The sequence below is a fragment of the Cherax quadricarinatus genome, chromosome 38 (genome assembly GCF_038502225.1).
Source record: "Cherax quadricarinatus isolate ZL_2023a chromosome 38, ASM3850222v1, whole genome shotgun sequence".
NCBI lineage: Eukaryota > Metazoa > Arthropoda > Malacostraca > Decapoda > Parastacidae > Cherax > Cherax quadricarinatus.
Window position 1 is genome coordinate 4,601,948 of NC_091329.1, and position 23,648 is coordinate 4,625,595.

A 23,648-nucleotide genomic window follows, 5' to 3' on the forward strand; every position below is an offset into this window, starting at 1 on the left:
ACGAACTTGGGCGAAACGTCTGAATTGCTGTTGGAACGTCTCGGACACGTCAGAGGACAAACTCATTCCGACAAACCAGCCAAAAAAGTTTCAGGTGAGCATGAGAGGAATACCTGGTATATCTCAGTTTCAGGTAAGAGTGAGAGGAATACCTGGTATATCTCAGTTTCAGGTAAGAGTGAGAGGTATACCTGGTATACCTTAACTATCAGGTGTCATCGGGAGCAGAGAGGAGCATCCCTGGGTATACAAACTCTTGCAATAACATCAACACAGAAAGTTGCTGAGTGACACTTTCCAGGCGGCACTCTCTCTCCTGCAGTGCCTCCCCCTTCTCCACCTCTACCTTCACATCCACCTCTACCTTCACATCCACCTCTACCTTCACCTCAGCACCTGTGACTGCAGCATCTGTGACTGCAGCATCTGTGACTGCAGCATCTGTGACTGCAGCATCTGTGACTGCAGCATCTGTGACTGCAGCATCTGTGACTGCAGCATCTGTGACTGCAGCATCTGTGACTGCAGCATCTGTGACTGCAGCATCTGTGACTGCAACATCTGGTTGACTGCAGCATCTGTGACTGTAACATCTGGTTGACTGCAGCATCTGTGACTGCAACATCTGGTTGACTGCAACATCTGGCTGACTGCAGCATCTGTGACTGCAACATCTGTGACTGCAGCATCTGTGACTGCAGCATCTGTGACTGCAGCATCTGTGATATACACAGATGTTTGTGGTTGTACACAAACATGACATCAATTGCTCTCTCTTGTGTCAACACTGTGGCTGAGACCTCGCTGTTGTCTCGACATGAGCGAGTCTGATACTCATCTCTTTTCTTCTTCTCTAAACACTCCAACCATAACCATAATTTTTAAAGCGATGGCGAGGTAAGCGAGTGGAAGGCCTCGGTCAGATGACCAAAAGCTTCAGCTGCGGGTCATCATAAGACCGGCGTCGTTAAACACTTGTCCTGTTTCCTGACAAACCTTACCTAACCTAAATCTAAACAGCTGTCCTAGCATTGTATGAACCTAAACAGCTGCACTAGCATTGTATGAACCTAAACAGCTGCACTAGCATTGTATGAACCTAAACAGCTGCACTAGCATTGTATGAACCTTGGTAATAGATACCGACAAACTGATTTAGAAAGACATGTAAGCAAAATCTAGGACGTATTTACTAGAAAACGTTACGATCCTGGGACCTTGATCACTTCTAACACACATGTTACAAGTGATCAAGTTCCCAGGACCTAGACGTTGTCTAATAAATATGTTAGTGTTTAGTGAGGTGTCTTATAAACCAGTGCACTAGTGTTTAGTGACGTGTCTTATAAACCAGTGCACTAGTGTTTAGTGAGGTGTCTTATAAACCAGTGCACTAGTGTTTAGTGACGTGTCTTATAAACCAGTGCACTAGTGTTTAGTGAAGTGTCTTATAAACCAGTGCACTAGTGTTTAGTGACGTGTCTTATAAACCAGTGCACTAGTGTTTAGTGAGGTGTCTTATAAACCAGTGCACTAGTGTTTAGTGAGGTGTCTTATAAACCAGTGCACTAGTGTTTAGTGAGGTGTCTTATAAACCAGTGCACTAGTGTTTAGTGACGTGTCTTATAAACCAGTGCACTAGTGTTTAGTGAGGTGTCTTATAAACCAGTGCACTAGTGTTTAGTGAGGTGTCTTATAAACCAGTGCACTAGTGTTTAGTGACGTGTCTTATAAACCAGTGCACTAGTGTTTAGTGAGGTGTCTTATAAACCAGTGCACTAGTGTTTAGTGAGGTGTCTTATAAACCAGTGCACTAGTGTTTAGTGAGGTGTCTTATAAACCAGTGCACTAGTGTTTAGTGAGGTGTCTTATAAACCAGTGCACTAGTGTTTAGTGACGTGTCTTATAAACCAGTGCACTAGTGTTTAGTGACGTGTCTTATAAACCAGTGCACTAGTGTTTAGTGACGTGTCTTATAAACCAGTGCACTAGTGTTTAGTGACGTGTCTTATAAACCAGTGCACTAGTGTTTAGTGAGGTGTCTTATAAACCAGTGCACTAGTGTTTAGTGAGGTGTCTTATAAACCAGTGCACTAGTGTTTAGTGAGGTGTCTTATAAACCAGTGCACTAGTGTTTAGTGACGTGTCTTATAAACCAGTGCACTAGTGTTTAGTGACGTGTCTTATAAACCAGTGCACTAGTGTTTAGTGACGTGTCTTATAAACCAGTGCACTAGTGTTTAGTGACGTGTCTTATAAACCAGTGCACTAGTGTTTAGTGACGTGTCTTATAAACCAGTGCACTAGTGTTTAGTGAGGTGTCTTACAAACCAGTGCACTAGTGTTTAGTGACGTGTCTTATAAACCAGTGCACTAGTGTTTAGTGACGTGTCTTATAAACCAGTGCACTAGTGTTGTTTAACAAAGAAAAAAACCCAGATAGAGCGAGTCTTGGAGCACATACACGAGAAACTTTTTTTTCGTGAATCGAAATTGATGGCTGCGCTTCTGACCCGCCGGAGTGATTGATGGCAGTGCATTTTGACGGCAGAGTGAATGCTGGCGAGAATGTTTTCACTTATCTGAGTAGTCACAAGCACTCGACCCACACCAGTGTGTGACTACTGCATCTGTTGACCTCTAGGTTAGGTCAGGCACTAGCACTACCACTGACCTCTAGCACACTGTTGACCTCTAGGTTAGGTCAGGCACTAGCACTACCACTGATCTCTAGCACACTGTTGACCTCTAGGTTAGGTCAGGCACTAGCACTACCACTGACCTCTAGCACACTGTTGACCTCTAGGTTAGGTCAGGCACTAGCACTACCACTGATCTCTAGCACACTGTTGACCTCTAGGTTAGGTCAGGCACTAGCACTACCACTGATCTCTAGCACACTGTTGACCTCTAGGTTAGGTCAGGCACTAGCACTACCACTGATCTCTAGCACACTGTTGACCTCTAGGTTAGGTCAGGCACTAGCACTACCACTGATCTCTAGCACACTGTTGACCTCTAGGTTAGGTCAGGCACTAGCACTACCACTGATCTCTAGCACACTGTTGACCTCTAGGTTAGGTCAGGCACTAGCACTACCACTGATCTCTAGCACACTGTTGACCTCTAGGTTAGGTCAGGCACTAGCACTACCACTGATCTCTAGCACACTGTTGACCTCTAGGTTAGGTCAGGCACTAGCACTACCACTGATCTCTAGCACACTGTTGACCTCTAGGTTAGGTCAGGAACTAGCACTACCACTGATCTCTAGCACACTGTTGACCTCTAGGTTAGGTCAGGCACTAGCACTACCACTGACCTCTAGCACACTGTTGACCTCTAGGTTAGGTCAGGCACTAGCACTACCACTGATCTCTAGCACACTGTTGACCTCTAGGTTAGGTCAGGCACTAGCACTACCACTGATCTCTAGCACACTGTTGACCTCTAGGTTAGGTCAGGCACTAGCACTACCACTGACCTCTAGCACACTGTTGACCTCTAGGTTAGGTCAGGCACTAGCACTACCACTGATCTCTAGCACACTGTTGACCTCTAGGTTAGGTCAGGCACTAGCACTACCACTGATCTCTAGCACACTGTTGACCTCTAGGTTAGGTCAGGCACTAGCACTACCACTGATCTCTAGCACACTGTTGACCTCTAGGTTAGGTCAGGCACTAGCACTACCACTGATCTCTAGCACACTGTTGACCTCTAGGTTAGGTCAGGCACTAGCACTACCACTGATCTCTAGCACACTGTTGACCTCTAGGTTAGGTCAGGCACTAGCACTACCACTGATCTCTAGCACACTGTTGACCTCTAGGTTAGGTCAGGCACTAGCACTACCACTGATCTCTAGCACACTGTTGACCTCTAGGTTAGGTCAGGCACTAGCACTACCACTGACCTCTAGCACACTGTTGACCTCTAGGTTAGGTCAGGCACTAGCACTACCACTGACCTCTAGCACACTGTTGACCTCTAGGTTAGGTCAGGCACTAGCACTACCACTGACCTCTAGCACACTGTTGACCTCTAGGTTAGGTCAGGCACTAGCACTACCACTGATCTCTAGCACACTGTTGACCTCTAGGTTAGGTCAGGCACTAGCACTACCACTGACCTCTAGCACACTGTTGACCTCTAGGTTAGGTCAGGCACTAGCACTACCACTGACCTCTAGCACACTGTTGACCTCTAGGTTAGGTCAGGCACTAGTTCAACTTTGCCCAGTGTCAGCTAGCCACCAATTCTAACCTAGCCCTCTGTAACAGAGCATTACCAGAACACTACCACCGTCACCACCACTCCTGCTACCATAACCACAATCACAACCACTCCTGTTACCACAACCACCATCACAACCACTCCTGTTACCACAACCACCATCACAACCATTCCTGTTACCACAACCACCATCACAACCACTCCTGCTACCACCAGCTGTCACCCTAATACATAGTGCTTGCAAATTCATATCCTTAATCTGGATACATTAATGTAGGCAGGGAGACTGCAGTGTGTGTGTGTGTGTGTGTGTGTGTGTGTGTGTGTGTGTGTGTGTGTGTGTGTGTGTGTGTGTATGTACTCACCTAATTGTGGTTGCAGGGGTCGAGACTCAGCTCCTGGCCCCGCCTCTTCACTGATCGCTACTGGATCCTCTCTCTCTGCTTCCTGAGCTTTGTCATACCTCTTCTTAAAACTATGTATGGTTCCTGCCTCCACTACTTCACTTGCTAGGCTATTCCACTTGTTGACAACTCTATGACTGAAGAAATACTTCCTAACGTCCCTGTGACTCGTCTGAGTCTTCAGCTTCCAGTTGTGACCCCTTGTCCCTGTGTCCCCTCTCTGGAACATCCTATCTCTGTCCACCTTGTCTATTCCCCGCAGTATCTTGTATGTCGTTATCATGTCTCCCCTGTGTGTGTGTGTGTGTGTGTGTGTGTGTGTGTGTGTGTGTGTGTATGTGTGTGTGTGAGTGTGAGTGTGAGTGTGCGTGTGTGTATGTGTGCGCGCGCACCAGGGCCAGGAGGGGGGGGGGGAGACTCGCCAGCACTGTCCCAGGATCCTCCCTGACGGGATGGGGGTCAAAAAACGCCAGGTCAGGGGGGGAGGGGTCACTGTCGTCAACCGGTTTGGGACAACCTTCCATCATTGCTGACTTAAAAGGATCATCGACCAATCAGCGCCGAAGGAGAGCAGCCCACAAGCCAATGAGCGTTCATAAACAAAGCATGATCCACCAATCAGAGGATTCACAAACATCAACACTCAGACCTCACCATAGCCAATCAGACACAGAAGAAAGATGAAAGAAAAATATCTTATCGTAAAAAAGAAAACAAAGATTCTTCAAGAAGAAAGTAAACAATCATTATCTAACACCGTAGTTTACTGTGTGTTAGCGTACTGTTGTTGGTCTGAGGATCTCACTTTCAAGGATCACAACAGTGCCACGATCGCACGTGCAAAGAAAATGATAGGATGGATAATGAGAACGTTCAAAACGAGAGATGCCAAGCCCATGATGATCCTTTTCAAATCACTTGTTCTCTCTAGGCTGGAATACTGCTGTACATTAACATCTCCATACAAAGCAGGTGAAATCGCAGATCTAGAGAGTGTACAGAGATCCTTTACTGCACGTATAAGTTCTGTCAAGCACCTTAACTACTGGGAACGCTTGGAAGCACTTGACTTGTACTCGTTGAAACGCAGGAGGGAGAGATATATCATAATCTACACTTGGAAAATCTTGGAAGGAATGGTCCCAAATCTGCACACAGAAATCACTCCCTACGAAAGTAAAAGACTGGGCAGGCGATGCAAAATGCCGCCAATAAAAAGTAGGGGCGCCATTGGTACACTAAGAGAAAACACCATAAGTGTCCGGGGCCCAAAACTGTTCAACAGCCTCCCATCAAGCATTAGGGGAATTGCCAATAAACCCCTGGCTGCCTTCAAGAGAGAGCTGGACAGATACCTAAAGTAATTGCCGGATCAGCCGGGCTGTGGCTCGTACGTCGGACTGCGTGCGGCCAGCAGTAACAGCCTAGTTGATCAGGCCCTGATCCATCGGGAGGCCTGGTCGTGGACCGGGCCGCGGGGGCGTTGATCCCCGGAATAACCTCCAGGTAACCTCCAGGTTATGGTGTTAGTGGTGTTATGGTGTTGTTGTTACGGTGTTGTTGTTACGGTGTTGGTTTTGTTACGGTGTTGGTGGTGCTGTTACAGTGTTGTTGGTGGTGTTACAGTGTTGTTGGTGGTGTTACAGTGTTGTTGGTGGTGTTACAATGTTGGTGGTGTTGTTACAGTGTTGTTGGTGTTACAGTGTTGTTGGTGGTGTTACAATGTTGTTGGTGGTGTTACAGTGTTGTTGGTGGTGTTACAATGTTGGTGGTGGTCCTACAGTGTTGCTGATGTTACAGTGTTGGTGGTGGTGTTACAGTGTTGTTGGTGGTGTTACAATGTTGTTGGTGGTGTTACAATGTTGGTGTTGTTAGTGTTGTTGGTGGTGTTACAATGTTGTTGGTGGTGTTACAATGTTGGTGGTGTTGTTACAGTGTTGTTGGTGGTGTTACAATGTTGTTGGTGGTGTTACAATGTTGTTGGTGGTGTTACAATGTTGGTGGTGTTGTTACAGTGTTGTTGGTGGTGTTACAATGTTGTTGGTGGTGTTACAATGTTGTTGGTGGTGTTACAATGTTGGTGGTGTTGTTACAGTGTTGTTGGTGGTGTTACAATGTTGTTGGTGGTGTTACAATGTTGTTGGTGGTGTTACAATGTTGGTGTTGTTACAGTGTTGTTGGTGGTGTTACAATGTTGTTGGTGGTGTTACAATGTTGGTGGTGGTGTTACAGTGTTGTTGGTGGTGTTACAATGTTGTTGGTGGTGTTACAATGTTGGTGTTGTTACAGTGTTGTTGGTGTTGTTACAGTGTTGTTGGTGGTGTTACATTGTTGGTGGTGTTGTTACATTGTTGGTGTTACAGTGTTGGTGGTGGTGTTACAGTGTTGTTGGTGGTGTTACGGTGTTGGTGGTGGTGTTACAGTGTTGGTGGTGGTGCTACAGTGTTGCTGGTGTTACAGTGTTGGTGGTGGTGTTACAGTGTTGTTGGTGGTGTTACGGTGTTGTTGGTGGTGTTACAATGTTGTTAGTGTTACAGTGTTGTTGGTGGTGTTACAATGTTGATGGTGTTGTTACAATGTTGGTGGTGTTGTTACAGTGTTGTTGGTGGTGTTACAATGTTGGTGGTGGTGCTACAGTGTTGTTGGTGTTACAGTGTTGTTGGTGGTGTTACAATGTTGGTGGTGTTGTTACAGTGTTGTTGGTGGTGTTACAATGTTGGTGGTGGTGCTACAGTGTTGTTGGTGTTACAGTGTTGGTGGTGGTGTTACAGTGTTGTTGGTGGTGTTACAATGTTGTTGGTGGTGTTACAATGTTGGTGGTGGTGCTACAGTGTTGCTGGTGTTACAGTGTTGGTGGTGGTGTTACAGTGTTGTTGGTGGTGTTACAATGTTGGTGGTGTTGTTACAGTGTTGTTGGTGTTACAATGTTGGTGGTGGTGCTACAGTGTTGCTGATGTTACAGTGTTGGTGGTGGTGTTACAGTGTTGTTGGTGGTGTTACGGTGTTATTGGTGTTGTTACAGTGTTGTTGGTGTTACAGTGTTGTTGGTGGTGTTACAATGTTGATGGTGTTGTTACAATGTTGATGGTGTTGTTACAATGTTGGTGGTGTTGTTACAGTGTTGTTGGTGGTGTTACAATGTTGGTGGTGGTGCTACAGTGTTGTTGGTGTTACAGTGTTGGTGGTGGTGTTACAGTGTTGGTGGTGGTGTTACAGTGTTGTTGGTGCTACAGTGTTGGTGGTGGTGTTACAGTGTTGGTGGTGTTACAATGTTGGTGGTGGTACTACAGTGTTGTTGGTGTTACAGTGTTGGTGGTGGTGTTACAGTGTTGGTGGTGGTGTTACAGTGTTGTTGGTGGTGTTACAGTGTTGTTGGTGTTACAGTGTTGTTGGTGGTGTTACAGTGTTGGTGTTACAGTGTTGGTGGTGTTACAGTGTTGGTGGTGGTGTTACGGTGTTGGTGGTGGTGTTACGGTGTTGGTGGTGTTATGGTGTTGGTGGTGGTGTTACGGTGTTGTTGGTGGTGTTACGGTGTTGTTGGTGGTGTTACGGTGTTGTTGGTGGTGTTACGGTGTTGTTGGTGGTGTTACGGTGTTGTTGGTGGTGTTACGGTGTTGGTGGTGGTGTTAAAGTGTTGGTGGTGGTAGTGTTACAGTGTTGGTGGTTGTGTCACAGTGTTCGTGGTTGTGTCAGTGTTGGTGGTGGTGTCACAGTATTGGTGGTGGTGTCACAGTGTTGGTGGTGGTATCACAGTGTTGGTGGTGGTGTCACAGTGTTGGCGGTGGTGTCACAGTGTTGGTGCTGGTGTCACAGTGTTGGTGCTGGTGTCACAGTGTTAGTGCCGAAGTCACAGTGCTAGTGCCGAAGTCACAGTGTTGGTGCTGTTGTTAAAGTGTTGGTGGTGGTGGTGTTACAGTGTTGGTGGTTGTGTCACAGTGTTAGTGGTTGTGTCAGTGTTGGTGGTGGTGTCACAGTATTGGTGGTGGTGTCACAGTGTTGGTGGTGGTATCACAGTGTTGGTGGTGGTGTCACAGTGTTGGTGGTGGTGTCACAGTGTTGGTGGTGGTGTCACAGTGTTAGTGCCGCAGTCACAGTGCTAGTGCCGAAGTCACAGTGTTGGTGCTGGTGTTACAGGGTTGGTGGTGGTGTCACAGTGTTGGTGCTGGTGTCACAGTGTTGGTGCTGGTGTCACAGTGTTGGTGGTGGTATCACAGTGTTGGTGGTGGTGTCATAGTGTTGGTGCTGGTGTCACAGTGTTGGTGCTGGTGTCACAGTATGAGGTCACGTCTAATCTTTTCCCTATAATGAGAAAGTTGTGTTACCCAAACAGATCCTGTGTGTGTGTGTGTGTGTGTATGTGTGTGTGTGTGTGTGTGTGTGTGTGTGTGTGTGTGTGTGTGTGTGTGTGTGTGTGTGTGTGTGTGTTTTACATAGGTGTTTTATACAGGTGTTTTACGCAGGTATTTTACACAGGTGCTTGTGCAAGCTACAGTCACCTCTGACAACTCGGCTCACTGTACTGCTAGGTGAACACCTCCCAGGCACTTACTGCTAGGTGAACACCTCCCAGGCACTTACTGCTAGGTGAACACCTCCCAGGCACTTACTGCTAGGTGAACACCTCCCAGGCACTTACTGCTAGGTGAACACCTCCCAGGCACTTACTGCTAGGTGAACACCTCCCAGGCACTTACTGCTAGGTGAACACCTCCCAGGCACTTACTGCTAGGTGAACACCTCCCAGGCACTTACTGCTAGGTGAACACCTCCCAGGCACTTACTGCTAGGTGAACACCTCCCAGGCACTTACTGCTAGGTGAACACCTCCCAGGCACTTACTGCTAGGTGAACACCTCCCAGGCACTTACTGCTAGGTGAACACCTCCCAGGCACTTACTGCTAGGTGAACATCTCCCAGGCACTTACTGCTAGGTGAACACCTCCCAGGCACTTACTGCTAGGTGAACATCTCCCAGGCACTTACTGCTAGGTGAACACCTCCCAGGCACTTACTGCTAGGCGAGCTGGCGCTGGTGTCTACACGTATGTGTGGATATCTGGGTGTGAGAGTGTGAATGTGGATATGTGAGCCTATGTCTGAGTGTTGATATGTGGGGGTGTGTGTTAATATGTGGGCGTGTGGGTGTGGATATGTGAATGTGTGTGGGGGTGTGTATGCCGCAGTCGTGGGTGTCTGGGCTTAACCATGGGTTTTTATGAGGGTGTGGGCGTGGTGCATTTTGAGTGGGCGTGGGTGTTGTAAAGTGATTATTATTTTAGGGCGCTGGTTAATGCAGTGGCGTGATGGGCGTGGCCAGGTGTGTGTGTGTGTGTGTGTGTGTGTGTGTGTGTTCCTGGTGGTCAAGGTGTTGACCACAACATTCTATCTTGAACAGTGTATTTAAGGTGTAGCAGCCATCCATACACTGAAATCCCATCCACTGCGTATACTGTATGGGGGGCCCCGCTTATACAGCAGGTTAGGTTCCGGGCTACCGCTGTAAACGTAAAATCGCTGTAAAGTGAATCATAGTTTTTTCTTCACTTTCAAATGCACATAAAATCCGGATAACATGTTTACATTATCATAATTAACCGAGCAACAGAGCTAGGCTTTAAAAAATACATACACAGTATACACATTACTTACCTTAAAATATTCTCGTCCTTAGCTTATTGTGAGTGATGAATATATTTATTGTAGGAAATCTGAGTAAATGATGAGTGGGTATGTTTGTAAACTGATGTATCAGCGAAACACTGTAAAGTGAAGCTCTGTAAAGTGAAGCTCTGTAAAGCGAAGCACTGTAAATCTAAGCACTGTAAAGCGAAGCACTGTAAATCTAAGCACTGTAAAGCGAAGCACTGTAAATCTAAGCTCTGTAAAGTGAAGCACTGTAAATCTAAGCTCTGTAAAGCGAAGCACTGTAAATCTAAGCTCTGTAAAGCGAAGCACTGTAAATCTAAGCTCTGTAAAGCGAAGCACTGTAAATCTAAGCTCTGTAAAGCGAAGCACTGTAAATCTAAGCTCTGTAAAGCGAAGGACTGTAAATCTAAGCACTGTAAAGCGAAGCACTGTAAATCTAAGCTCTGTAAAGCGAAGCACTGTAAATCTAAGCTCTGTAAAGCGAAGCACTGTAGATCTAAGCACTGTAAAGCGAAGCACTGTAAATCTAAGCACTGTAAAGCGAAGCACTGTAAATCTAAGCACTGTAAAGCGAAGCACTGTAAATCTAAGCACTGTAAAGCGAAGCACTGTAAATCTAAGCACTGTAAAGCGAAGCACTGTAAATCTAAGCACTGTAAAGCGAAGCACTGTAAATCTAAGCACTGTAAAGCGAAGCACTGTAAATCTAAGCACTGTAAAGCGAAGCACTGTAAATCTAAGCACTGTAAAGCGAAGCACTGTAAATCTAAGCACTGTAAAGCGAAGCACTGTAAATCTAAGCACTGTAAAGCGAAGCACTGTAAATCTAAGCTCTGTAAAGCGAAGCACTGTAAATCTAAGCACTGTAAAGCGAAGCACTGTAAATCTAAGCACTGTAAAGCGAAGCACTGTAAATCTAAGCTCTGTAAAGCGAAGCACTGTAAATCTAAGCACTGTAAAGCGAAGCACTGTAAATCTAAGCACTGTAAAGCGAAGCACTGTACAGCTAAGTGCTGTAAAGCGAAGCACTGTAAATCTAAGCACTGTAAAGCGAAGCACTGTAAATCTAAGCACTGTAAAGCGAAGCACTGTAAATCTAAGCACTGTAAAGCGAAGCACTGTAAATCTAAGCACTGTAAAGCGAAGCACTGTAAATCTAAGCACTGTAAAGCGAAGCACTGTACAGCTAAGTGCTGTAAAGCGAAGCACTGTACAGCTAAGTGCTGTAAAGCGAAGCACTGTAAATCTAAGCACTGTAAAGCGAAGCACTGTAAATCTAAGCACTGTAAAGCGAAGCACTGTAAATCTAAGCACTGTAAAGTGAAGCACTGTACAGCTAAGCACTGTAAAGCGAAGCACTGTACAGCTAAGTGCTGTAAAGCGAAGCACTGTACAGCTAAGTGCTGTAAAGCGAAGCACTGTACAGCTAAGTGCTGTAAAGCGAAGCACTGTACAGCTAAGTGCTGTAAAGCGAAGCACTGTAAATCTAAGCACTGTAAAGCGAAGCACTGTAAATCTAAGCACTGTAAAGCGAAGCACTGTAAATCTAAGCACTGTAAAGCGAAGCACTGTAAATCTAAGCACTGTAAAGCGAAGCACTGTACAGCTAAGTGCTGTAAAGCGAAGCACTGTACAGCTAAGTGCTGTAAAGCGAAGCACTGTAAATCTAAGCACTGTAAAGCGAAGCACTGTAAATCTAAGCACTGTAAAGCGAAGCACTGTAAATCTAAGCACTGTAAAGTGAAGCACTGTACAGCTAAGCACTGTAAAGCGAAGCACTGTACAGCTAAGTGCTGTAAAGCGAAGCACTGTACAGCTAAGTGCTGTAAAGCGAAGCACTGTACAGCTAAGTGCTGTAAAGCGAAGCACTGTACAGCTAAGTGCTGTAAAGCGAAGCACTGTACAGCTAAGCACTGTAAAGCAAAGCACTGTACAGCTAAGTGCTGTAAAGCGAAGCACTGTACAGCTAAGTGCTGTAAAGCGAAGCACTGTACAGCTAAGCACTGTAAAGCGAAGCACTGTACAGCTAAGCACTGTAAAGCGAAGCACTGTACAGCTAAGTGCTGTAAAGCGAAGCACTGTACAGCTAAGTGCTGTAAAGCGAAGCACTGTACAGCTAAGTGCTGTAAAGCGAAGCACTGTACAGCTAAGTGCTGTAAAGCGAAGCACTGTACAGCTAAGCACTGTAAAGCGAAGCACTGTACAGCTAAGTGCTGTAAAGCGAAGCACTGTACAGCTAAGTGCTGTAAAGCGAAGCACTGTACAGCTAAGCACTGTAAAGCGAAGCACTGTACAGCAAAATGCTGTAAAGCGAAGCACTGTACAGCAAAATGCTGTAAAGCGAAGCACTGTACAGCAAAATGCTGTAAAGCGAAGCACTGTACAGCAAAATGCTGTAAAGCGAAGCACTGTACAGCAAAATGCTGTAAAGCGAAGCACTGTACAGCTAAGCACTGTAAAGCGAAGCACTGTACAGCTAAGTGCTGTAAAGCGAAGCACTGTACAGCTAAGTGCTGTAAAGCGAAGCACTGTACAGCTAAGTGCTGCAAAGATACAATTTTGTAAAGCTAAGTGCTGTACAATGAAACACTGTAAAGGTTAGCGCTGTAAAGTGAAACATTGTATATTAAGGCGCTGTAAAGCTGGGTTCTCCTCTACCACATCCCCCCCCCCAGCATACACAGTGTGTAAAGTAGCCACACCATCAGTGTTGCAGCGTCACTATGCAACCCGTTCTCCCCCCCCCCAGCATACACAGTGTGTAAAGTAGCCACACCATCAGTGTTGCAGCGTCACTATGCAACCCTTCCCCCCCCAGCATACACAGTGTGTAAAGTAGCCACACCATCAGTGTTGCAGCGTCACTATGCAACCCTTCCCCCCCCCAGCATACACAGTGTGTAAAGTAGCCACACCATCAGTGTTGCAGCGTCACTATGCAACCCTTCCCCCCCCCAGCATACACAGTGTGTAAAGTAGCCACACCATCAGTGTTGCAGCGTCACTATGCAACCCGTTCTCCCCCCCCAGCATACACAGTGTGTAAAGTAGCCACACCATCAGTGTTGCAGCGTCACTATGCAACCCTTCCCCCCCCAGCATACACAGTGTGTAAAGTAGCCACACCATCAGTGTTGCAGCGTCACTATGCAACCCGTTCCCCCCCCCAGCATACACAGTGTGTAAAGTAGCCACACCATCAGTGTTGCAGCGTCACTATGCAACCCGTTCCCCCCCCCCAGCATACACAGTGTGTAAAGTAGCCACACCATCAGTGTTGCAGCGTCACTATGCAACCCGTTCCCCCCCCCAGCATACACAGTGTGTAAAGTAGCCACACCATCAGTGTTGCAGCGTCACTATGCAACCCGTTCCCCCCCCCCAGCATACACAGTGTGTAAAGTAGCCACACCATCAGTGTTGCAGCGTCAATATGCAACCCTCCCCCCCCCAGCATACACAGTGTGTAAAGTAGCCACACCATCAGTGTTGCAGCGTCACTATGCAACCCGTTCCCCCCCCCCAGCATACACACTGTGTAAAGTAGCCACACCATCAGTGTTGCAGCGTCACTATGCAACCCTTTCCCCCCCCAGCATACACAGTGTGTAAAGTAGCCACACCATCAGTGTTGCAGCGTCACTATGCAACCCTTCCCCCCCCCAGCATACACAGTGTGTAAAGTAGCCACACCATCAGTGTTGCAGCGTCACTATGCAACCCTCCCCCCCCCAGCATACACAGTGTGTAAAGTAGCCACACCATCAGTGTTGCAGCGTCACTATGCAACCCTTCCCCCCCCCAGCATACACAGTGTGTAAAGTAGCCACACCATCAGTGTTGCAGCGTCACTATGCAACCCTCCCCCCCCCAGCATACACAGTGTGTAAAGTAGCCACACCATCAGTGTTGCAGCGTCACTATGCAACCCGTTCCCCCCCCCAGCATACACAGTGTGTAAAGTAGCCACACCATCAGTGTTGCAGCGTCACTATGCAACCCGTTCCCCCCCCCCAGCATACACAGTGTGTAAAGTAGCCACACCATCAGTGTTGCAGCGTCACTATGCAACCCTTCCCCCCCCCAGCATACACAGTGTGTAAAGTGGCCACACCATCAGTGTTGCAGCGTCACTATGCAACCCTCCCCCCCCCAGCATACACAGTGTGTAAAGTAGCCACACCATCAGTGTTGCAGCGTCACTATGCAACCCTTCCGCCCCCCAGCATACACAGTGTGTAAAGTAGCCACACCATCAGTGTTGCAGCGTCACTATGCAACCCTCCCCCCCCCAGCATACACAGTGTGTAAAGTAGCCACACCATCAGTGTTGCAGCGTCACTATGCAACCCTCCCCCCCCCAGCATACACAGTGTGTAAAGTAGCCACACCATCAGTGTTGTAGCGTCACTATGCAACCCTCCCCCCCCAGCATACACAGTGTGTAAAGTAGCCACACCATCAGTGTTGCAGCATCACTATGCAACCCTTCCCCCCCCCAGCATACACAGTGTGTAAAGTAGCCACACCATCAGTGTTGTAGCGTCACTGTGCAACCCTGCCCCCCCAGCATACACAGTGTGTAAAGTAGCCACACCATCAGTGTTGCAGCGTCACTATGCAACCCTTCCCCCCCCCAGCATACACAGTGTGTAAAGTAGCCACACCATCAGTGTTGCAGCGTCACTATGCAACCCTTCCCCCCCCAGCATACACAGTGTGTAAAGTAGCCACACCATCAGTGTTGCAGCGTCACTATGCAACCCTTCCCCCCCAGCATACACAGTGTGTAAAGTAGCCACACCATCAGTGTTGCAGCGTCACTATGCAACCCGTTCCCCCCCCCCAGCATACACAGTGTGTAAAGTAGCCACACCATCAGTGTTGCAGCGTCACTATGCAACCCGTTCTCCCCCCCCCAGCATACACAGTGTGGAAAGTAGCCACACCATCAGTGTTGCAGCGTCACTATGCAACCCTCCCCCCCCCAGCATACACAGTGTGTAAAGTAGCCACACCATCAGTGTTGCAGCGTCACTATGCAACCCTCCCCCCCCCAGCATACACAGTGTGTAAAGTAGCCACACCATCAGTGTTGCAGCGTCACTATGCAACCCTTCCCCCCCCCAGCATACACAGTGTGTAAAGTAGCCACACCATCAGTGTTGCAGCGTCACTATGCAACCCTCCCCCCCCCAGCATACACAGTGTGTAAAGTAGCCACACCATCAGTGTTGCAGCGTCACTATGCAACCCTTCCCCCCCCCAGCATACACAGTGTGTAAAGTAGCCACACCATCAGTGTTGCAGCGTCACTATGCAACCCGTTCCCCCCCCCAGCATACACAGTGTGTAAAGTAGCCACACCATCAGTGTTGCAGCGTCACTATGCAACCCTCCCCCCCCCCAGCATACACAGTGTGTAAAGTAGCCACACCATCAGTGTTGTAGCGTCACTATGCAACCCTTCCCCCCCCCAGCATACACAGTGTGTAAAGTAGCCACACCATCAGTGTTGCAGCGTCACTATGCAACCCGTTCCCCCCCCAGCATACACAGTGTGTAAAGTAGCCACACCATCAGTGTTGCAGCGTCACTATGCAACCCTCCCCCCCCAGCATACACAGTGTGTAAAGTAGCCACACCATCAGTGTTGCAGCGTCACTATGCAACCCGTTCCCCCCCCAGCATACACAGTGTGTAAAGTAGCCACACCATCAGTGTTGCAGCGTCACTATGCAACCCGTTCCCCCCCCAGCATACACAGTGTGTAAAGTAGCCACACCATCAGTGTTGCAGCGTCACTATGCAACCCTTCCCCCCCCCAGCATACACAGTGTGTAAAGTAGCCACACCATCAGTGTTGCAGCGTCACTATGCAACCCTCCCCCCCCCAGCATACACAGTGTGTAAAGTAGCCACACCATCAGTGTTGCAGCGTCACTATGCAACCCTCCCCCCCCAGCATACACAGTGTGTAAAGTAGCCACACCATCAGTGTTGTAGCGTCACTATGCAACCCTTCCCCCCCCCCCAGCATACACAGTGTGTAAAGTAGCCACACCATCAGTGTTGCAGCGTCACTATGCAACCCGTTCCCCCCCCCCAGCATACACAGTGTGTAAAGTAGCCACACCATCAGTGTTGCAGCGTCACTATGCAACCCGTTCCCCCCCCAGCATACACAGTGTGTCAAGTAGCCACACCATCAGTGTTGCAGCGTCACTATGCAACCCGTTCCCCCCCCAGCATACACAGTGTGTAAAGTAGCCACACCATCAGTGTTGCAGCGTCACTATGCAACCCGTTCCCCCCCCAGCATACACAGTGTGTAAAGTAGCCACACCATCAGTGTTGCAGCGTCACTATGCAACCCTTGAGTGCAACATACGCTAAATGCAACACTCACTCATCACTGATTAAAAACTCTTTAATGTTTTGTTTTATCTTCCTCGACATGCCTTGTGGGTTTATTGATGTTTCACTTTGGTTTATTAATGTTCTATAAACCCGAGGGAGACAAGATGATACTGCGGGAACACTGTGATTCCCACTGTGTCACTGTGATTCCCACTGTGTCACTGTGATTCCCACTGTGTCACTGTGATTCCCACTGTGTCACTGTGATTCCCACTGTGTCACTGTGATTCCCACTGTGTCACTGTGATTCCCACTGTGTCACTGTGATTCCCACTGTGTCACTGTGATTCCCACTGTGTCACTGTGATTCCCACTGTGTCACTGTGATTCCCACTGTGCCACCGTGATTCCTACTGTGTCACCGTGATTCCCACTGTGTCACTGTGATTCCTACTTTGTCAGTCACTGTGACTTCCGCTGTGTCACTGTGATTCCCACTGTTACTGTGATTCCTACTGTGTCAGTCACTATGATTCCCACTGTATCACTGATTCTCACTGTCAGCCACTGTGATTCCCACTGTGTCACTGATTCTCACTGTCAGCCACTGTGATTCCCACTGTCAGCAGTGAAAACAGCATCACACGCACAGCTGAACAGCCACACACATTACAAATTGCAAAAGAGTAAGTATATCGAATTATTATTACTATTATTATTATTATTATTATTATTATTATTATTATTATTATTATTATTATTATTATAACCAATGACACACAACAGCTTTCATTCTCTGTATCGTCTATAGCTGAAGACATTATTTTTGTTTTCATAACCGCTGCGGCTACGGCGGCGGCGGCGGTTGCGGCGGCTGCGGCGGTGGTGGCGGCAGCGGCGGCGGACGGCGGCGGTGGCGGCGGTGGAGGACGGCGGCGGTGGCTGCGGCGGCGACTCTGGACGTGACCTACATTTCGTGTGGTCAGGCAGTGTAATGGTCTTGCACCAACACTGTTTCTCAAGACTGTCTCTATGTCTCTTTGTTTCTCTGTCTCTCTCTCTCTCTCTATCTATCTCTCCACGTTCCTTAGGTACCACCTTCCTCAAGTACCAGGAACACAGGTACCACCTTCATCAGGCACCAGGAACATAGGTACCATCTTCCTCAGGTACCAGGAACACAGGTACCACCTTCCTCAGATACCAGGAACACAGGTAACACAGGTATTCTCACCAGAATTCCACATTCTCCCGGCGCCTTTGATTTAGAACGGTTGTGCTCCAATGATTTTGATATTGAAGTCCAGTGCCTCTGATTTAGAACTCTATACCACCCATTTCTAATGATTTTGAACCCCAAAGCTCTAATTTTTTTTTATTTAGACACCATTGTCGACTTAGGGTAGTAGGCTGAACTAGGCACACAGCTTCAAGTGTAGGTGCGACAGGGTCCCACGAGGCCAGGAACCGGTCATGATGGTTCATTGAAGGTTAAGAGCGCCGAGTCCAGGAGCTGTGTCTCGACTCAGCCTCAATAAGGACAGGTCTTTCAATACTTGTGAAGGTCTTGATATAAAGACTGTGAGAGGTTAAGGGTAGCCTTGACAGTTCTGTTGTTGTTGTTACTACTGTTGTTACTGCTGTTGTTGCTGTCGTTAGTACTGTTTGTTGATGTTATTACTACTGCTGTTGTTTATTGATGCTGTTGTTACTACTGTTATTACTACTACTGTTGTTTGTTGACGTTGTTGCTACTACTGCTGTTGTTGTTTGTTAATGCTGTTGTTACTACTGTTGTTACTACTGCTGTTGTTTGTTAATGCTGTTGTTACTACTGTTGTTACTACTGCTGTTGATGCTGTTACTACTGTTGTTACTACTGCTGCTGTTGATATTGTTGCTACTGCTGTTGTTACTACTGCTGTTGTTTGTTGACGTTGTTACTACTACTGTTGTTACTACTGCTGTTGTTTGTTGATGTTGTTGCTACTGCTGTTGTTACTACTGCTGTTGTTTGTTGACGTTGTTGTTACTGCTGTTGTTACTACTGCTGTTGTTTGTTGATGTTGTTGCTACTGCTGTTGTTACTACTGTTGTTACTACTGCTGTTGTTTGTTGACGTTGTTGTTACTGCTGTTGTTACTACTGCTGTTGTTTGTTGACGTTGTTACTACTGTTGTTACTACTGCTGTTGTTTGTTGACGTTGTTACTGTTGTTACTACTGCTGTTGTTTGTTGACGTTGCTACTACTGTTGTTACTACTGCTGTTGTTTGTTGTTACTACTGTTGTTACTACTGCTGTTGTTTGTTGATGTTGCTACTACTGTTGTTACTACTACTGTTGTTTGTTGTTGCTGCTACTGTTGCTACTACTACTGTTGTTTGTTGACGTTGTTGTTACTGCTGTTATTACTACTGCTGTTGTTTGTTGATGTTGTTGCTACTACTGTTGTTACTACTGCTGTTGTTTGTTGTTGTTACTGCTGTTGTTACTACTACTGTTGTTTGTTGATGTTGTTGCTGCTACTGTTGTTACTACTACTGTTGTTTGTTGTTGCTGCTACTGTTGCTACTACTACTGTTGTTTGTTGACGTTGTTGTTACTGCTGTTATTACTACTGCTGTTGTTTGTTGATGTTGTTGCTGCTACTGTTGCTACTACTACTGTTGTTTGTTGACGTTGTTGTTACTGCTGTTATTACTACTGCTGTTGTTTCTTGACGTTGCTACTACTGTTGTTACTACTACTGTTGTTTGTTAATGCTGTTGTTACTACTGCTGTTGTTTGTTGATGTTGTTGCTACTACTGTTGTTACTACTGTTGTTGTTTGTTGTTACTACTGTTGTTTGTTGACGTTGTCACTACTACTGTTGTTTGTTAATGCTGTTGTTACTACTGTTGTTACTGCTGCTGTTGTTTGTTGACGTTGTTGCTACTACTGTTGTTACTACTACTGTTGTTGATGTTGTTGCTACTACTGTTGTTACTACTGCTGTTATTTGATGTTGTTGCTACTACTGTTGTTACTACTACTGTTGTTTGTTGACGTTGTTGCTACTACTGTTGTTACTACTACTGTTGTTTGTTGACGTTGTTACTACTGTTGTTTGTTAATGCTGTTGTTACTACTGCTGTTTGTTGACGTTGTTGCTACTACTGTTGTTACTACTACTGTTGTTTGTTGACGTTGTTACTACTACTGTTATTTGTTAATGCTGTTGTTACTACTGCTGTCTGTTGACGTTGTTGCTACTACTGTTGTTACTACTGCTGTTGTTTGTTGACGTTGTTGCTACTACTGTTGTTACTACTGCTGTTGTGTTAATGCTGTTGTTACTACTGCTGTTGTTGATGCCGTTACTACTGTTGTTACTACTACTGTTGTTTGATGCTGTTACTACTGTTGCTCCTACTGCTGTTGTTTGTTGACGTTGTTACTACTGTTGTTACTACTGCTGTTGTTTGTTGACGTTGTTGCTACTACTGTTGTTACTACTGCTGTTGTTTGTTGATGTTGTTGCTACTGTTGTTACTACTGCTGTTGTTTGTTGATGTTGTTGCTACTACTGTTGTTACTACTACTGTTGTTTGTTAATGCTGTTGTTACTACTGCTGTTGTTTGTTGATGTTGCTACTGCTGTTACTACTGTTGTTACTACTGCTGTTGTTTGTTGACGTTGTTGCTACTACTGTTGTTACTACTGCTGTTGTTTGTTAATGTTGTTACTACTGTTGTTACTACTGCTGTTGTTTGTTGATGTTGCTACTACTGTTGTTACTACTACTGTTGTTTGTTAATGTTGTTACTACTGTTGTTACTACTGCTGTTGTTTGTTGATGTTGCTACTACTGTTGTTACTACTGCTGTTGTTTGTTGACGTTGTTGTTACTACTGTTGTTACTACTGCTGTTGTTTGTTGATGCTGTTGCTACTACTGTTGTTACTACTACTGTTGTTTGTTAATGCTGTTGTTACTACTGTTGTTACTACTGCTGTTGTTTGATGTTGCTACTGCTGTTGTTACTACTGCTGTTGTTTGTTGACGTTGTTGTTACTACTGTTGTTACTACTGCTGTTGTTTGTTGATGTTGTTGCTACTACTGTTGTTACTACTGCTGTTGTTTGTTGACGTTGTTGCTACTACTGTTGTTACTACTACTGTTGTTTGTTGACGTTGTTGTTACTACTGTTGTTACTACTGCTGTTGTTTGTTGATGTTGCTACTACTGTTGTTACTACTGCTGTTGTTTGTTGACGTTGTTGTTACTACTGTTGTTGTTACTGCTGCTGTTGTTTGTTGACGTTGTTACTACTGTTGTTACTACTGCTGTTGTTTGTTGACGTTGTTGTTACTACTGTTGTTGTTACTGCTGCTGTTGTTTGTTGACGTTGTTGTTACTACTGTTGTTGTTACTGCTGCTGTTGTTTGTTGACGTTGTTGTTACTACTGTTGCTGTTACTACTGCTGTTGTTTGTTGACGTTGTTGTTACTACTGTTGTTGTTACTGCTGCTGTTGTTTGTTGACGTTGTTGTTACTACTGTTGTTGTTACTGCTGCTGTTGTTTGTTGACGTTGTTGTTACTACTGTTGCTGTTACTACTGCTGTTGTTTGTTGACGTTGTTGTTACTACTGTTGTTGTTACTGCTGCTGTTGTTTGTTGACGTTGTTACTACTGTTGTTACTACTGCTGTTGTTTGTTGACGTTGTTGTTACTACTGTTGTTGTTACTGCTGCTGTTGTTTGTTGACGTTGTTGTTACTACTGTTGTTGTTACTGCTGCTGTTGTTTGTTGACGTTGTTGTTACTACTGTTGCTGTTACTACTGCTGTTGTTTGTTGACGTTGTTGTTACTACTGTTGCTGTTACTACTGCTGTTGTTTGTTGACGTTGTTGTTACTACTGTTGTTGTTACTGCTGCTGTTGTTTGTTGACGTTGTTGTTACTACTGTTGCTGTTACTACTGCTGTTGTTTGTTGACGTTGTTGTTACTACTGTTGTTGTTACTACTGCTGTTGTTTGTTGACGTTGTTGTTACTGCTGCTGTATACCTCATGTATATATACATCGGGAATCTTTTTTTCGATATTTCTCAAAAATTTGAAGTCCCAGCTGTCAGGAGTAAATATTTGCTTTCTACCGTTGAAGACATGATAATCTTCATTCTTTAAATATATTCTTCAAGTAGTATATTAAAAAAATATTGACATGCCTTAAAAAATATCCTCGGAGACATCTTACGGATATACTAAAATAAAAAATTAAATTTCGGAAAACTTTAAAAAATTCCCTTGTTCTTATATAAATAAGAATCTGTTAACATAAAATCACATAATATAAAAATTTAAATATAAATACACAACATCTTAACGAAAAAGAGACATAAAAGGCGCAATATTACGAAGAAAATAGCATAAAAGTGAGAGATATGATCACCAGAGCGGTCACTGTTATTAGCAGTCTTAAGGGATAACTTTTATATTATCTGTTTCGTAAGGAAGTCAGGGTACACAAATTAACACGTACTTCCCAAGGTGCTCCAATCATGCCCCTCAACACGTTCTCCTCTCAGTGTTCCTTCCTTTATAACCTACAAGAACCACAATGGAAATAACTCACTTTTGTCTGACTTGTTTTTTGGGGATTATCCTAGATATTTACACTATGTACTATGATAACTGTAATTATGTGTACATGTGCCTAAATAAACTTACGCTGCCACACACACACATCAGCAATAATGGACAAAAACTTTCAGCACAAACAACAGCGTCCTTCAGTCTACACAATAGTGAAAAACCTTGCAGTGGGCACACCCCCTCCTCCCTGTTATTTCTATTCCCCATCAATCTCTCCTCATCCCTCTCTCCCCATCACTCTCTTCCCTCCTATTTTTAAGGCAACCACAATATCGTTAATGAGGAAAAGAAATGTGGTAAGACAGAGCAGGAAAAAAAAGAGTTATGGGTACAAAGAAAGAGGAAGAAAATGTAAGAAGTGACTGGATCACTATAAATATTCTTGTTACATAGTAACAAGTTTACATAGGCAAAGACTGGCTTGTCGGTGGAATTTCAAGCCTATCAACCACACCAGGGTCCTTAAAAGACTGCATGTCACCTGTTCCTCACCACCCGAGAACACTTCAATCCCTTAAAAAGACATTAAAGTTAACATGACTAACCATACCACGGGTGGGGATAGAACCCGCGATCAGAGTCTCAAAACTCCAGACCGTCGCGTTAGCCACTGGGCCAGCTAGCCATAATAAGATTCATCTATACATTAAGGGACATCAACCTCGGGGTATATATGTACATATATATTGATTGCAACACCATATGTGTTGCAATCAACACTTCGTCAGGAGCTTGTAATGATGCAGAAATTAATAGGAAATCCAAGCAGATTTGTTCAAGGTAACGTTTTGCATATATATGTGCTCTTTCATGGTTGATATTTTTGGGTATAAAGCGTGTCGACACACCAGGGCCATTAAGGCTGCATGTCACCTGTTTACGTGACGTGTACTCCCTCTGAAGTAGGGGTGGAGTGCTGTTATGCAGCGCTGTTTTATACAATGTTCTGAGTTGTTCACATCCTTATCAAGTCTTGTTGAAGTTCGACCCTGAGCGAAACGTTGTCTCAATAAACCTCGTGTTACAAAGTGTGTCTTACCCTCAAGGCTCGCTACTGGGACCTCTATTGTTCACGGTGCAGTTATTCACCGGCTACATTATGAATGAGCCAAACACACACACACGCGAGGGGAAAATAAAAGCATCATCTTACAACAGTGACAAAAGCCTCGTCGAGAACCAAGACAAGCCAACACAACACGAAACATTTTCTGCAACACACAATAACACAATTGAGAGTGACGAAACAATACTTTACTTTTGAAATTACGTGATTAATTTTTACACATTACATTTTCTCCTCCTTTGTTTCTTAAATTCTGAGTGAATTGTGTCCAAGTTTTTTTTTTTTTGGGCAAAT

At 45.5% G+C, this 23,648-nt stretch overlaps 1 protein-coding gene across 1 annotated transcript in view; it reads right to left on the bottom strand.

The window, feature by feature from the left end:
• Cht7 (chitinase 7) overlaps positions 1–23,648 on the bottom strand; it is a 119,089-nt gene that overhangs the window by 90,086 nt on the left and 5,355 nt on the right. The gene's annotated exons all lie outside the window — the stretch shown is intronic.